Genomic DNA, 15061 nt, shown 5'->3' on the forward strand with positions numbered 1-15061 from the left:
CCCACTCTGTATCTTGGAGTGGTTATGACATGCACAAGTCCAGCCTTGTGTAATTGGAACAGGGGCAGCCTTTTGCCCCATAGGGAGAAAATATGGCAATCTTTGCTTTGCCAGGTTCTCCATACCTGTAAGTCAAATCAAGAAATAGAGTTTATTTATAATCGGTTCAATTTTACACATCATCTGATACTAAATATGACTGAAAGACCATACAGTGGGCCTGAGAACCTTTTATATATCAGAGCGGGAATCTGAACAATTTCTGAAGAGATTCATGTTGTATTTTCCTAACCCATTAACTATGAGGAAATATGGGAAGAATTATGAAATCTATGGAATGGAGGGTTCCTTTCTCCCTGTATCATCCAGCTATCTGATACAGATCTGTCCTTTTTCTTTAGAAGCTTTCTGACTATGCTTAAGGTGTGAGGATTCATGCTGGGTTGGAGCCGCTCTGACTACAGAAAGGGAGTTTTATGAGGTTCTGTCAGGAGAATACCAGATTGATCGGTAATTAACCTGGCAAGGAGGTGCTAATTGTACCTCTGATCTGTGAGCAGTAACTGAAAGTTGAATTGCTTCTGGGTTGAAAAAAAGATTTTAACTGTGTGCAGGAGAGGGCTCTTGTGAATTTTTTATTTTAAAGGACGCATTCGCGATTTTCTTCGTGCTGAGATCACGAAGTGTCACAGGTGGTAAAACATAGAATGTTTGTTGGATACCTAAGGCCTCTGTCAGTTTTTTTTTTTTTTTTCCCTGTGAAGTGTCCGTCACTTCTGGGACCCCATATCTGCATACTACTTCCTTGAGCGGTGGCATGTGTCACCAGCCAGGCTTCAGGCCATCCAGAAAACAAATGGACTATTCAGACCAAGACAAACTCGTAACTACCCACCTTAGGTAGCTGTATGTAGTCCACCTGCATTTCTGGAACAGGTAATCTGGTCTCGTGGTACTCTTTTAGGCTTAACAGGGTTATGCCTTGCACATGTAAGGCCTCCCTGTACAAATTTCTCTCAGCTGTATTCTGAAACTGTGGGGCAAACTAGTTTTGTAAAACTATGGCCCTTGAAGTTATGGACCACTGACTTGGACAGGGTGGCTATCATTGAAAACAACGGTGCATGTAGACCTTATTGTGTATATGCCAGGACCCGCTCTCTCCTTGTATGGCACCTCCCTTCAGCCATACCTTTGCCTTGTGAGGGGATGTCTGGTTCTGGAGGGTCCATAGCAGTTCTACCTCTACTGCAGGTGTTGCCAATGGGGCAGCCACCATCAAGGGGAGTAGTGCTGCCTTTCTGGCCCCCTGATCTGACAATGTATTCATTAGAGCTTTCTGTCGGTGTATGCTGACACATTCACCACTGCTGCCCTTTTATGTAATATCAGTGAGTTCAATAGCTGTTGTACAGCCTCAGCAGTCTTTATAGGCTTACCTACAGAGCTCAAGAAGCTGTGGCTCTGCCAAATGGATCAAGTCATGTGCTACACCAAACGTATACCTAACATCCATATGGATGTTCACCTCCTTTCCCTTACCCAGATTACACACTACAGTGAGTGCCTTCAGCTCCTCTGTAAAACTGCCTTACCATTTTGGACTACAGCATACCCGGTGAGGTGACAAATCTTCCTTGGTTCTTGTCCCATGATCTCAAGCAATCTATAAAATACTCAGGAGAAGGGTTAGTGAGTGGTACACCAGTAATGTTAGCCAACCCACTTGTTGCCATACCGTTTCAATGCTTGACAATCATATTTGTGTCATGTTATATGGGTATTCATCACTGATTAATTTGAAAAGTAGAGACTGGATTTTGCCTTGATCTCTGCTTTCTCCATGCCCTCTCCCCTTTTCCAAATCCTCCAGCAGCAAGGTGGTTGGATTCAGGACATTGCAACAACTAGATTGGAGGGTGAGAGAAGTGAAACCTCATATTTGGTAAATCTAACCTTGGAAAGGTGTCTGGTCAAATTTTAGACACCGCATGGGGCACTTGCAGCTTTTTAATGAGTTCAGCTGCAGCCGCAACTGTTCATGCACAAATGTAGATCCTATGGTTACAGGGTCGAGACTTGCTGAGTAAGGGCCCCTGCACATGACCGTATATGTCCTCTGAGACATATGGTCCCGGAGCAGCATTGATTGTAATCTGATGCTGTGTGCTCCCGTGCACACAATCAATGCCGCTCTGGGACATATGGCCTGCTCACAAACCATATGTCTCGGAGGGTATACGGTCGTGTGCAAGGGCTTTAATACCCCAATAGTCTATGCCTGCCTCCTTGGTCTTGGGTGAGGATTCTACTAACTTGCCCTGCTTGTTTATGGCAAAATAATACAAAAGTTTGAGTCAGGGTTGCCTAGTGCAAGGGGCAGCAATCGATGCACCATTCATGGTATAAAAGGCATCTACTGCCTCGGCAATTATGTTGGTCCAACAGGGAGGGCGAAGTTAGCTGCTTCCTCCCCTCTGTCATCTAAGTCCATCCCTTTTGGTTGGGCTTTGGGACTTTCCTCCTACTAGTTAAGAGTTCATTTGCATCCCTTTGTCAAATAGAAAACTAAGTGCCGCCTCTCATGCCACCAGATGTAAGGCAGCTATCCTATGTCAATGTTCGACCCTTTTAAGTAGGCCTTGAGACATGACTTGAATATTAAATAAGTCGTAAGAGGGACTGAACTGAAGACATACAGATCCGTCATGTCAAACTAATTTAATCCGTTTCTATGAGGAGGTAAGTTCTAGACCGGATCGTGGTAAATCAATGGATGTTGTATATCTTGACTTCTCCAAAGCATTTCACACTGCACCACATAAGGTTAGTATATAAAATGAGAATGCTTGGACTGGGAGAAAATGTCTGTAAGTAACTGGCTCAGAGGGTGGTTATTAACGGTACACACTCAGATTAGGTCACTGTTGCTAGTGGGGTACCTCAGGTATCAGTATTAACGAAATTAAGTCCTCTTTGGCCTCCCTCAGATCAGCCCCGTCTACACCTCCTGCTGCAAAAAAACCTAGATTATCCGCCCCATCCTCCTCTGTTTTGGAGATTATGGACGAGGGGGCCTCCACCTCTGGACAGAATGTGGACTTTGACGTTCTATCAGAGGGGGAGATAATGGAAGATAGTAAAAAATATTTATTTTCTTCCGAGGATATGGAGGAGCTATTGGGAGCTGTCAGCGCAACCATGGGGATTGAGGAGGTGAAAAAACCAAGGTCCGTCTTAGATGAGATGTTCGGGGGACTCAGAGCAAAAAAGTTTAAAGTTTTCCCAATGAATGAAAATTTAAAGGACATGATCTTAGACGAGTGGACTGACCCCGAGAGGAGACTAGGGGTATCTCGTGAATTCAGAAACCGGTGGTTGTTTGATCCAGCGGACGTCAAATTATTTAACGAAACCCCCAAAATTGACATCCAAGTGGTGAAAGTAGTGAAGACTTCCCTCCCATTTGAGGACTCTTCACAACTACAGGATCCAATAGAAAGGAAAGCTGACTCTCTCCTAAAAAAATCCTGGGAGGCAGCTATGTTTGGGGTCAAAACCAACATAGCCGCAACATCGGTCGCAAGATCTATGTGTTTTTGGCTTAACGAACTAGAAGAACATATCAAAAACAAGACTCCTAGAGAGGAAATATTGAGCTCTATCCCACTCCTCAGATCTGCCACGGCCTTCTTGGCGGATGCCTCGGCGGAATCGGTGAGGTTCGCCGCTAAGGATGCGGCCCTCACCAATTCCGCAAGGAGAGCTTTGTGGATGAAAGCCTGGGGAGGGGATAGAGCATCAAAAGCAAAACTATGCTCCATATCGTTTTCTGGGGAATACGTTTTTGGACCCGTATTAGATTCTATCCTGGAAAAGGCTGCAGACAAAAAAAAGGGGTTCCCGGAAGAGACCAAAAAGAAGCCCTTTCGTTCCTCCAACTCCCAAACTAGACCCTATAGGGGCAAAGGAAAGGGGGGTAGGTGGAGTTACCAGAAGGGGGAAAAAGGCAGAGGTTTCCTTCTTAACCCCCAAAATAAAGATAAACAATGACGCCAGAGTAGGGGGAAGACTGCAGAATTTTCTGTCCCAGTGGGAGTCCATTAGAAAAAATCCATGGGCCCTAAATATAATTCGGGATGGCTACCGGATACAATTTTCCTCAGCCCCTCCAAAGAGGTTCAAAATAACCTCTCACAGCCCAAAAATAATAGAAAAAATCTGGCAGGGTATCCTGCAATTTATAGACTCAGGCGTTGTGACAGAAGTCCCAAGTACAGAAAGAGGAAGGGGTTATTATTCCAGTCTATTTCTGGTACAAAAACCAGATGGTACCTTCCGCACTATTAATCTAAAAGGATTAAACAAAGCGGTCGCATACAGGAAATTCAGGATGGAATCCGTAACATCCATCATTCCCCTGATCAGAACAGGAGACTTCATGACGTCCATAGATTTAAAAGACGCGTATTATCACGTCCCCATAAACAGATCATCGCAAAAATTCCTCAGGTTTGCCCTAGTGGACAGCTCAGGAGTTGTAAGACACTTCCAGTTCACCGTGTTACCCTTTGGAATCTCATCTGCACCAAGGGTATTCACAAAACTAGTAGTAGAAATGATATCCCCCCTGAGAGCAGAAGGGATAAAAAATTTTCCATACTTGGACGACTTTCTGGTCCTGGGACCCTCGGAGCAGGAGACAACCAGCATTACCAGAGACCTGATGCACAGATTTTCAGACCTGGGGTGGGTAATAAACCTGAAAAAATCAAGTTTAGTCCCCTCAACCAAAATGAAATTTCTGGGGGTAATACTGGACTCGGTCTCCCAGGTGACATCCCTCCCTCGGGAAAAAGTTACGTTGTTCATGGAAAAAACACAAAAATTCTGAAGTCAATCCCAGTGCTCCATTCGCAACGCCATGAGCCTCCTAGGCACAATGACCTCCTGCATAACAGCGGTGTCTTGGTCTCAGGCTCACACAAGGATTCTCCAATCTTGGATCCTGAGAACTTGGGACAAGAGACAGTGCTCTCTAGAGAAAAAAATCCCCATCCCGAATCAGGTAAAATCAGATTTAAAATGGTGGACGAAAAAGGAAAACCTGCAAAAGGGTGTACCCTGGGTAAAAGATCCGGAGATTCAAATAAACACGGATGCAAGTGGTACGGGATGGGGAGCAAAAATAGGTTCGATAAATTACCAGGGCACTTGGTCGGACGCCATGAGAAAATGTTCCTCAAATCACAGAGAACTGAGGGCAATCTGGGAGGTGCTGAAGGTATCACAGGACAGGGTCTCCGGAAAACACCTAAAAATCCTCTCGGACAACGTAACAGCCGTAGCATACCTGAAACATCAGGGGGGCACACGATCAACAAGCTTAAAGGAATTGGCAGAAAAAATATTTTCCTGGGCGGAAAAGAACGTTCTATCCATCACTGCCATCCATCTAAAGGGTACAGAAAACATACAGGCGGATTTTCTCAGCAGAGTAACTATAGATCCGGGGGAATGGGCCCTAAACTCAATCGTATTCGAGCAGATTACTAGGAGGTGGGGGACCCCCAAGATAGACCTGTTTGCATCAAAAAAGAACACAAAGGTCCATCCCTTTTGCTCCCTAAACCCAAGAGACAACCCTTGGGCGACAGACGCATTTTCAGTCAGGTGGTCTTGGGATCTAGCCTATGCCTTCCCCCCTTGGCCATTAATACCCAGGGTGCTGCAGAAAATAAGATCGGACCCAGTAACAGTAATACTGGTTGTCCCGTACTGGACAAAAAGGAATTGGTTCCCAGTGTTAAAAGAACTAGCTCTGGAAGAACCCTGGATAATCCCCCCACAGGAGGACATTATCTCTCAGGGTCCAATTCTTCACCAGAATCCAGGTCTTTTCAGACTATCGGTCTGGATCCTGAACGCGAAATCCTAAAAAGCAGAGGGATATCAGAGAAAGTCATAAACACCCTTAAGTCCAGCAGGAAAGAAGTTACTTCTGCAATATATCTTAAGATATGGAAAAAATATTGTAGTTGGCTAGGCCAGACTCCTCCCGTAAACTCTTCTCCCAATATTAAAAAAGTGCTAGACTTCCTCCAACGAGGGTTAGATCTGGGCCTTAGACCAAGTACTCTCAAAGTACAGATCTCTGCTTTGGGGGCTTGTTATGATACGGACCTGGCCAGTCACAGGTGGATAAGAAGGTTCATAAAAGCTGCCTCAAGATTGAGACCTTCCCTAACCCCCTAGGACGCCTCAATGGGATCTAAACTTGGTCCTAAAAAAAACCTTACGAATTCGCCTTTTTCTCCTACGCAGGATATATCTCTCAAACACCTATCTTTAAAAGCTGCCTTCCTAGTGGCAATCACTTCAGCCAGACGTCTGGGTGAAATCCAGGCGCTGTCCTGCAGGGAACCATACCTCACGATCTTCCCGGACAGAATAGTTTTACGTTTAGATCCAGGTTTTCTCCCAAAAGTGGAGTCAGACTTTCACAGAGACCAAGAGATCATCCTTCCATCTTTTCCCAAGGACGACCCATCACAAGATCAGTTCCAGCTCCTGGACGTCCGGGATACTATCATACAATACCTGGACTCAACAAAAGAATTTAGTAAAGATGATAACCTTTTCGTTCAGTATGGGGGTCCAAACAAGGGGAAAAAGTCATCCAAAGCCACGATTGGAAGATGGATCAGATCTACTATTATTTGCTGCTACCAGAAGTCGGGTCTAGATAGCCCCACGAATATAAAAGCTCACTCTACAAGAGCTATGGCGTCTTCATGGGCAGAAAGAGGAGGTGTCTCCCTTGACAGGATTTGTAAAGCAGCCACCTGGTCGAATATAAGTACTTTTATCAAACATTACCGGATTAATGTGTCAGCTTCTGCGGATTTAACCTTCGGTCAGAAGGTTCTACAAGCAGTTACCCACCCTATTTAATAATCTGGTAGTTCTCATAGTAGAGCTGTCATGGTGGACGAAATGGAAAGACCGTAATTAGACTTACCGGTAATTCTGTTTCCTTGAGTCCACCATGACAGCCCAGATTCCCCCCCCCCCCCCCCCCCCCCCCCGAGATTTAAGGAGGGGTTGAGTATGAATTAATACTCAAAAAGATAAATAAAAAAAATTATATATTCATATACTTGCCTAGGTTAAGGCTACACCCACTTGGTAATTTGGAAAGCACTGAGGGTGAGTGTGGGTGGTGGCCTTTTAAACTCTGTGTGTTCCTGCCCCTACAGAGGTCAAGGGTCAATCTCATAGTAGAGCTGTCATGGTGGACTGAAGGAAACAGAATTACCGGTAAGTCTAATTACGGTCTTTTTTACAGATGAGACTAAACTAAAGTAATTAACATGAAGGAGGGCAGTATACTGCTACAGATGGATCTGGATAGATTGGAGGCTTGGGCAGAGAAGTGGCAGATGAGGCTTAACACTTACAACTGTAAGGTTATGCACATGGGAAGGAATAATGCCACCCGTACATACTAAATGGTAAAACACTGGGTAACACTGACATGGAAAAGGACTTAGGAATTTTAGTGAACAGCAAACTAAGCTGTAGAAACCAGTGTCAGGGAGCTGCTGCCAAGGCCAATAAGATAATGGGTTGCATCAAAAGGGGCATAGATGCCCGTGATGAGAACATGGTCCTACCACTTTACAAATCCGTAGTCGGACCACCCATAGAGTACTGTGTACAGTTCTGGGCTCCTGTAAACAAGGCAGAGCTGGAGAGGGTACAGAGGAGGGCAACTAAAGTAATAACTGGAATGGGCGGACTACAGTACCCAGGAAGATTGTTAAAATTAGGGATATTCGCTTTTAAAAAAAAAAGACAAGGGGAGATCTAATATGCTAAAATATGGAGAGGGAGGGGGTAGCTAAAAAAAATGAAATAAACAGCATCAGTGGAGCAGCCGATAAGGATGAAAAACTTTATTCCACTATTTTACTAACATGAATAGGTCAATAATGAATATTGATGTGGACTGCAGTTTGGATTCAAGCAATGACCCTTTGACTACCCAGAGCACAGCACAGGAGGTGTTGTGTTTGTACAAAGCATAGTCTACCATTTGAATATACAAGTGAAACTCGAAAAATTTGAATATCATGAAAAGTTCATTTATTTCAGTAATGCAACTTAAAGGGGTTCTACAGTTATCTGGATAGATCATCAGATCAGTGGGGGTCCGACACCTGGGACCCCTGCTGATCAGCTGTTTGAGAAGGCAGCAGCGCAGCGGCCTTCTCACTGTTTACCGCTGGTCCACTTCCTGAATTTCATGGTCGCTGTTATGGCACCCAACAGGTGAGTTTAGTGATAGGACCCGTCTTATAGAGAGCGCCTTGGCGTGCGGCAGAAGAGCTCAAATAATTTTGTAAAAAATGTATTTGCTAAGCATCTCTAATTTATTAGCATAGCATTGGCAATACAATATACCTTTGTACTTTATTTGGTTTGTAGAGTGCTGTTGCATTATGTGTTGTTCTATATGTATTTTCAGCCATAGCAACGTGCACCTGCGCATTGGGATGTGCTGACCCACACCCCTTTTTTTGTTTTGTACCGCTGGTCCAGTGACGTCACGACTAGCATCAACTGGCCTGGGCGGGGCTAAGCTCCATTCAAGTAAACTGAGCTTGGCTCCACCCAGGCCAGTGATACTAGTCGCCGCGGCGCTGCCTTCTCAAACAGCTGATCGACGGGGGTCCCGGGTGTCGGACCCCCACCGATCAGATGCTGATGATCTATCCAGATGATAGATCATCAGTTAAAACAAACTGTAGAACTAACATATGAGAGAAACTCATTACATGCAAAGCGAGATATTTCAAGCCTTTATTTGTTATAATTTGGATGATTATGGCTTATAGCTTATGAAACCCCAAAGTCACAATTTTGAGGTACCCTTTACTCAGGGGGTATGGATTAATTAGCTGACTAGAGTGTGACACTTTGAGCCTAGAATATTAAACCTTTTCACAAAATTCTAATTTTAAGCTGCATTAATGCAATTCCTTTTAATTTGCATTACTGAAATAAATAGACTTTTGCAATACATTTATCAATGTATTTGCACTTTTTTCTGCATTGTGTGTTAAAATTGTCTTATCTGCTGTGAAACACATTTATTACCCAATTATGCCAGAAATTAGAGCCACTTCTGCCATGCACATCACTTTAAAAGAGTGGAATGAAAGGCGGTTGTGACTTGACACCTAGACATTTAGACACATTTATGAATTGCTACTTTCTAAATTCTGGAGCGTCTATCTTCTATGTTGTGCTGCTCCTCAAATTTTTTTTTAACAGAGGAACAACGCAACATAGCCATATGAATAAATGCTCCCGAATTGTAGCTGCTCTGTGGAACACAATTACTTACTAAGGCCTCTTGCACACGAACGTTGTGCATCCGTTCCGTGCGATGGGGACCGCAATTTGCAGTCCCCAATGCATGGGCAACGTCCATGCTGCAGCCGGGACGGATCGAGACCCATTCAACTTGAATGGGTCTGTGATCCTTCTGCACAGCAAAAAAATAGAACATGTTCTATTTTTTTGCTGTGCGGAGGCACGGATAGAAACGCCACATAGTGCTTCTGTTCCGCATCTCAGTGAATGGGTCCGCATCCGTGATGTGGAGTGCACATCGGTTTTCACACACAGGTCTAGACTGGTGTTTTTCTACACTCTTGAGCTTTTTGTATTTTTGGCAGTAATGCCAGCTGCAGAAGAAGCTGAAGGGCCATTGGATATATGAAACACATGCCACACAAGGCTTTTTTTTTTTTTTTTGCAACTGATGTTTTTGTTAATGTTTTATTAAACTGCTGCAACAACCGCAACTGGCATTTTATTTAGTGGTAAAAGAACATCACCAACAAATTTGTGTGTGTAGGAACCCTAAAAGAAAATAACACTCAAGCAAAGTCCATACATACTGTACAAAAGCCAAAAAGAATTGCTAGAAATCATTTTCTGTGTAGAGGATAATCTTCTTCGGTGTCCTGCACAGTACACACATTGTATCAGAAAAATAAAATGTTGGTGCCTAAAGGAGATCAGTACAAAATGTGGACAGCATGGTAGCTCAGTGGTTAGGACTGATGCCTTGCAGCACTGGGGTCCTAACATCTGCATGGAGTTTGTACGTATGTTCTCCAAGTGTTTGCATGGGTATCTTCCCACACTCCAAACACATACTGATAGGGAATCTAGATTGTAAGCTCCTCTGGGGATCGTGAGCGATGGCCCATCTGTAGGGTTGAAAGTAGTTTAATCCTTTCCCGACCACCCAGTGTAAATTTATGTCGGCAGCCGGTCATTTAAAAATGGCACCTACGGGCGTCTGCTGTTTTAAACAGCAAACACCCGACACTAATGTCCACGACCAGAGGTAATACTGGTCATGGACTTTTAACCCTTCAGATGCAATGGTCAAATGTGACCTCGACATCTGGATGCCCTAAAACCCGGAAGTTTGTGATCAGGATCGGGGGAGCTGGAGCATGTTTGCGGCAGCCCCTGTCCTCTGTATTTTAGTTTCTATGGAGCGCCCGCATGTGTCAGGGCTCCATAGGAACATAGTAAAATTCTCATTGACTCTAATGTTAATGCAGTGTAGTCTGAGACAAGCAATATGATGATTCCCTATGGGAACTATAAAAAAAAAATTCAAAATCGAAAAATTCAAATCACCTCCCCTTCTGCAAAATATAAATATGTAAACAAAATAAATACACATCATGGGTATCGTTGCGTGCGAAAACTCCCATAATATTAAAACCTAAAAATATTTTCCCCGTACGGCAAACAGCTAAATGGTCGTTTCTCTGCCCACAAAAAAATGTAATAAAAAGTGATCAAAAAGTCGTACACACTCCAAAATGGTGTGACCTGTACTTTTCAATGAAAGTACAGATCACTCTGCAAAAAATGAGCCCTCACAGCTTCGTACACACTAAAAAGTGGTCAGAATATGGTGATGAAAAAATAAATAAAAAATTTTAAGTATTAAAACCCAAGAATAATTATACATATGTGATATCACCGTGATCATACTGACCTGGAGAATAAAAGTGACATTTTTTTTTAACCGCATAAGAAATGGTGTTAAAAATAAAAATCATAAAACTGTGGCGGAATGGTGTTTTTTTTGTTTTGTTTTTTAAATAATTCCACCCAATTTGGAATTTTCTTTTCCACTTCTCAGCACATTTTATGCAACACTATATGGTGCTGTTAGAAAGTGCATCTTGTCCCGCAAAAAACAATCCCTATGTAAATTTCAAAAAAAGGAAAAAGTTATGGCTTACAAGCGGCTGGGAGTAAAAAAATGAAAACAATGGAAAATTTCCCGGTCATTAAAGGGTTGAAGTTAAAATGATATAGGAAAAAAACTGTTTATGTGGAAAATACTGTCACCTGATGGACCCACTATATGCCCAACATAATAAAAAGTCAAAAAAGGGCTTATCATGACATCTAATTTTCATTGCTCTGAGTTACAGCCAAGTTAATGAAGTGTGACGTTATCCACTGTGCTGGTCATAAATTAGGTAGTTTGTACGTGCCTCTGCCACAGAGGTTATGGATGCATGCACTCACACAATGTGAACAATAACATTTTATTACAAATCCTACATAAAACATCAAACGTACCTCACTGTAAAGTGTTTATCGCAGCTGTGTTACAAAACCTCATATCCCATAGTGTGTTGGACATATTAGCTGTGTATTGCCAACTGCAGTAAACAAACTGTCCCCAAGTTTAAGGCCGAATGAACACGGACGTGAGCGGTCCGTGGTATCCCGGCCTGGCATCCTGCTGAGAGCAGGAGCGCACGGCGTCATTGGTTGCTATGACGCCATGCGCTTCATGCCTCCGCTGCACTACAGTAATACACTCGTATAGATCATACCAGTGTATTACTGTAGTGCAGCGGCGGCATGAAGCTCCCGTCCGTGTTCCGCTGCCTAAAGAGGAGCTTTCTGGGCCTCAGGATAGGCCATCAATATCCAATTGGCAGGGGTCCAACACCCTGCCAATCAGCTCTTATGCTGTCACAGCAGTGTCGCAGTCTTGGTGTGGTGCGCCGTGACACATTGCCGTACATGTCGTTGCCAGTGGCAACATGTGGTTATTAGCATGTGCGTGATCTGCTCCGGTTTCTCCTGTTCCTTCACTGTCTGGTGCGTGAAGGGTTAACCACCTTTCTGGGAGTGGTCACTAGGTGCTTCTTATACCTGTGGCTGGAGGCCAGGAGTCAGGCTACTTTCACACTAGCGTTCGGGGCTCCGCTTGTGAGTTCCGTTTGAAGGCTCTCACAAGCTGCCCTGAACGGATCCGTCCAGCCCTAATGCATTCTGAGTGGATGCGGATCCGCTCAGAATGCATCAGTTTGGCACCGTTTGTCCTCCGCTCCGCTCAGCAGGCGGACACCTGAACGCAGCTTGCAGCGTTCGGGTGTCCGCCTGGCCGTGCGGAGGCAAACGGATCCGTCCAGACTTACAATGTAAGTCAACGGGGACGGATCCGTTTGAAGTTGACACAATATGGCGCAATTTTCAAACGGATCCGTTTGCATTGTCATGAACAAAAAAAAAATAATTTTTTATTTTTATATATTTTTTTTTTCATGGTAATGCAAACGGATCCGTTCTGAACGGATCTAAGCGTTTGCATTATAGGTGCGGATCCGTCTGTGCAGATACCAGACGGATCCGCACCTAACGCAGGTGTGAAAGTAGCCTCAGTTGTACTCCAGCCTTGGTGTGTGCTGGAGTTATGCTCCTGGTCTGGATTTGCCATCTCCCAGTGTGAAGGACACCTAGTGGGACATCAATGTCATCCCATTGTTTCCCTGTGTCACCTTCCCTTCCTATTATGTCTCAGTGATTGTGAGCCAAAAACAGGACTGAAGCCTCCACAGACATAAGGAATAAGGGAAAGATCTGGACCTGTTCTGTGTTTAGAGTCGCACCTGGTTTTGGCTCAAAATCATTTACGGAAATCACTGACGTGTGAATGAGGCTTTAGTCATGAATTTAGCTGTATGGGGCTGCCGGGGATAGCCGAGCATTCCTAATCAATTATCTCTAGCAGATGAAAGGAGTGGCAGTGCACATGCATGACCACTGCTCCATTTATATGGGGGAACACAGGGCCCCCATTCTCGTAATCAGAGGGAGCCCTGTTCAAACACTTATCTCCTATCCTGTGAATAGTGGATTTGTTTGTAATTGGACAACAACCTTTAATACACCCCCCCTCACCCCCAACTGATCACACCAAAAAGAACAAAAAAAGTGTTTCATTTCTTCACCTCTAATGCCTTGTAACAGTTTTCCAACCTACTGAAGATTAAAAAGAAAAGTAGTAAAATGCTTTCAAAAGCTAGAATTTATTTCTATTTAAATTATTTATAGTACTTGCCCATGGCAAACATTTAGATTCCACATTTGAATTTTGTAGATTTCAATTCTTAAAGGAAATCTATCACCAGGACCTTACACCGCATTCCAAATTAAGTATAATTTTCAAGTCATCCACCGTTAGAGTATATATCAAATTTTATTGAACAAACTTCCCAATGATAAAATGCTAATGTTCCAAATTATTATGCACAACTGCGTTTCAAACATTTTATAGGTTGTAAAGAACTAAAAAGGGTCATTTGCAGCATTAAGAGGTCACATTTACTGAAATCACAAGCTATTTCAATCAAATACATGTTAATAGGCCGTTACATGTCAATGTTTTTTAGATCACCTTCACAATTCTTGCATCCATTGAACTTTTTGGAGAGTTTCTGCTTGAATTTCTTTGCAGGATGTCAGAATAATCTCCCAGAGCTGCTGTTTTGATGTGAACTGCCTCCCACCCTCATAGATCTTTTGCTTGAGGATACTCCAAAAGGTTCTCAATAGGGCTGAAGTCAGCGAAGCATGGTGGCCACACCATGAGCTTCTCACCTTTTATGTCCATAGCAGCCAATGACTCAGAGGTATTCTTTGCAGCATGAGATGGTGCATTGTAATTTATGAAGATGAATATGCTACGGAAGGCACTGTTTTTTTTTTGTACCATGGAAGAAAGTGGTTAGTCAAACTCTATGGGGGTCATTTATTAACCTGAAATACGCCTATACTAAGCACATTTCAGGCGCAATGGTTAGTTGCGCTGCAATATGTGACTTTTCCCCTCTCACGCCAGGTCTAAGAGTGGACGTGGCATGGCTAGGGAAAGGGACGGTTCTCATTCATCATTTTCTACACCTGTTTTAGTCTTAGAAAATGGTCTAAATGTAAGCTGGCTTACATTTAGAAGCGGTGCTGGATACACCACAGGGGCCTTATTAAGACTGGTTTCTAAAACACAGATCTTAATAAATGACCCCCTATATACTTAGCCAAGGTCATTTTCACACCTTCAGGGACCCTAAAAGAGCCTACCTGCTCTCTCCCCATGATTCCGGCCCAAACAATGACTGCGACTCCCTCCTTGCTGATGTCGCAGCCTTGTTGGGAGGATGGCTATCCACTACTCTATCCATATGGACAAACCAGGGTTGTAAATAAGACAGTTTGAAAATTATTCTTCATGTATGTCAGGGCCCACTGCAACCATTTCTGCTTGTGAGCACTGGTTAGGGATGGCAGAATAGTAGGTTTATACACAAGTGCAAGCCTCTTGAGATTTGGGAGACTCCTGTTTGCTGCTTTGTAATGGCATTTTAGCAGCTGCTGTTTTAGGCCGAATGCACGCGGCCGAGAGCGGTCCGTGGTATGCCGGGCTGGATTCCTGTTCAGAGCAGGAGCGCATGGCATCATTGGTTGCTATGACGCTGTGTGCTTAATGTCGCCGCTGCACTACAGTAATACACTATACAAGTGTATTACTGTAGTGCAGCGGCGACATGAAGCGCACAGCGTCATAGCAACCAATGACGCCATGCGATCCTGCTCTGAACAGGAATCCAGCCCAGCATACCACGGACCGCTCTTGGCCGCGGAACACGGCCGTGTGCAT

Source organism: Bufo bufo, chromosome 3 (genome assembly GCF_905171765.1).
Source record: "Bufo bufo chromosome 3, aBufBuf1.1, whole genome shotgun sequence".
In the NCBI taxonomy this organism is placed as follows: Eukaryota; Metazoa; Chordata; class Amphibia; order Anura; family Bufonidae; genus Bufo; species Bufo bufo.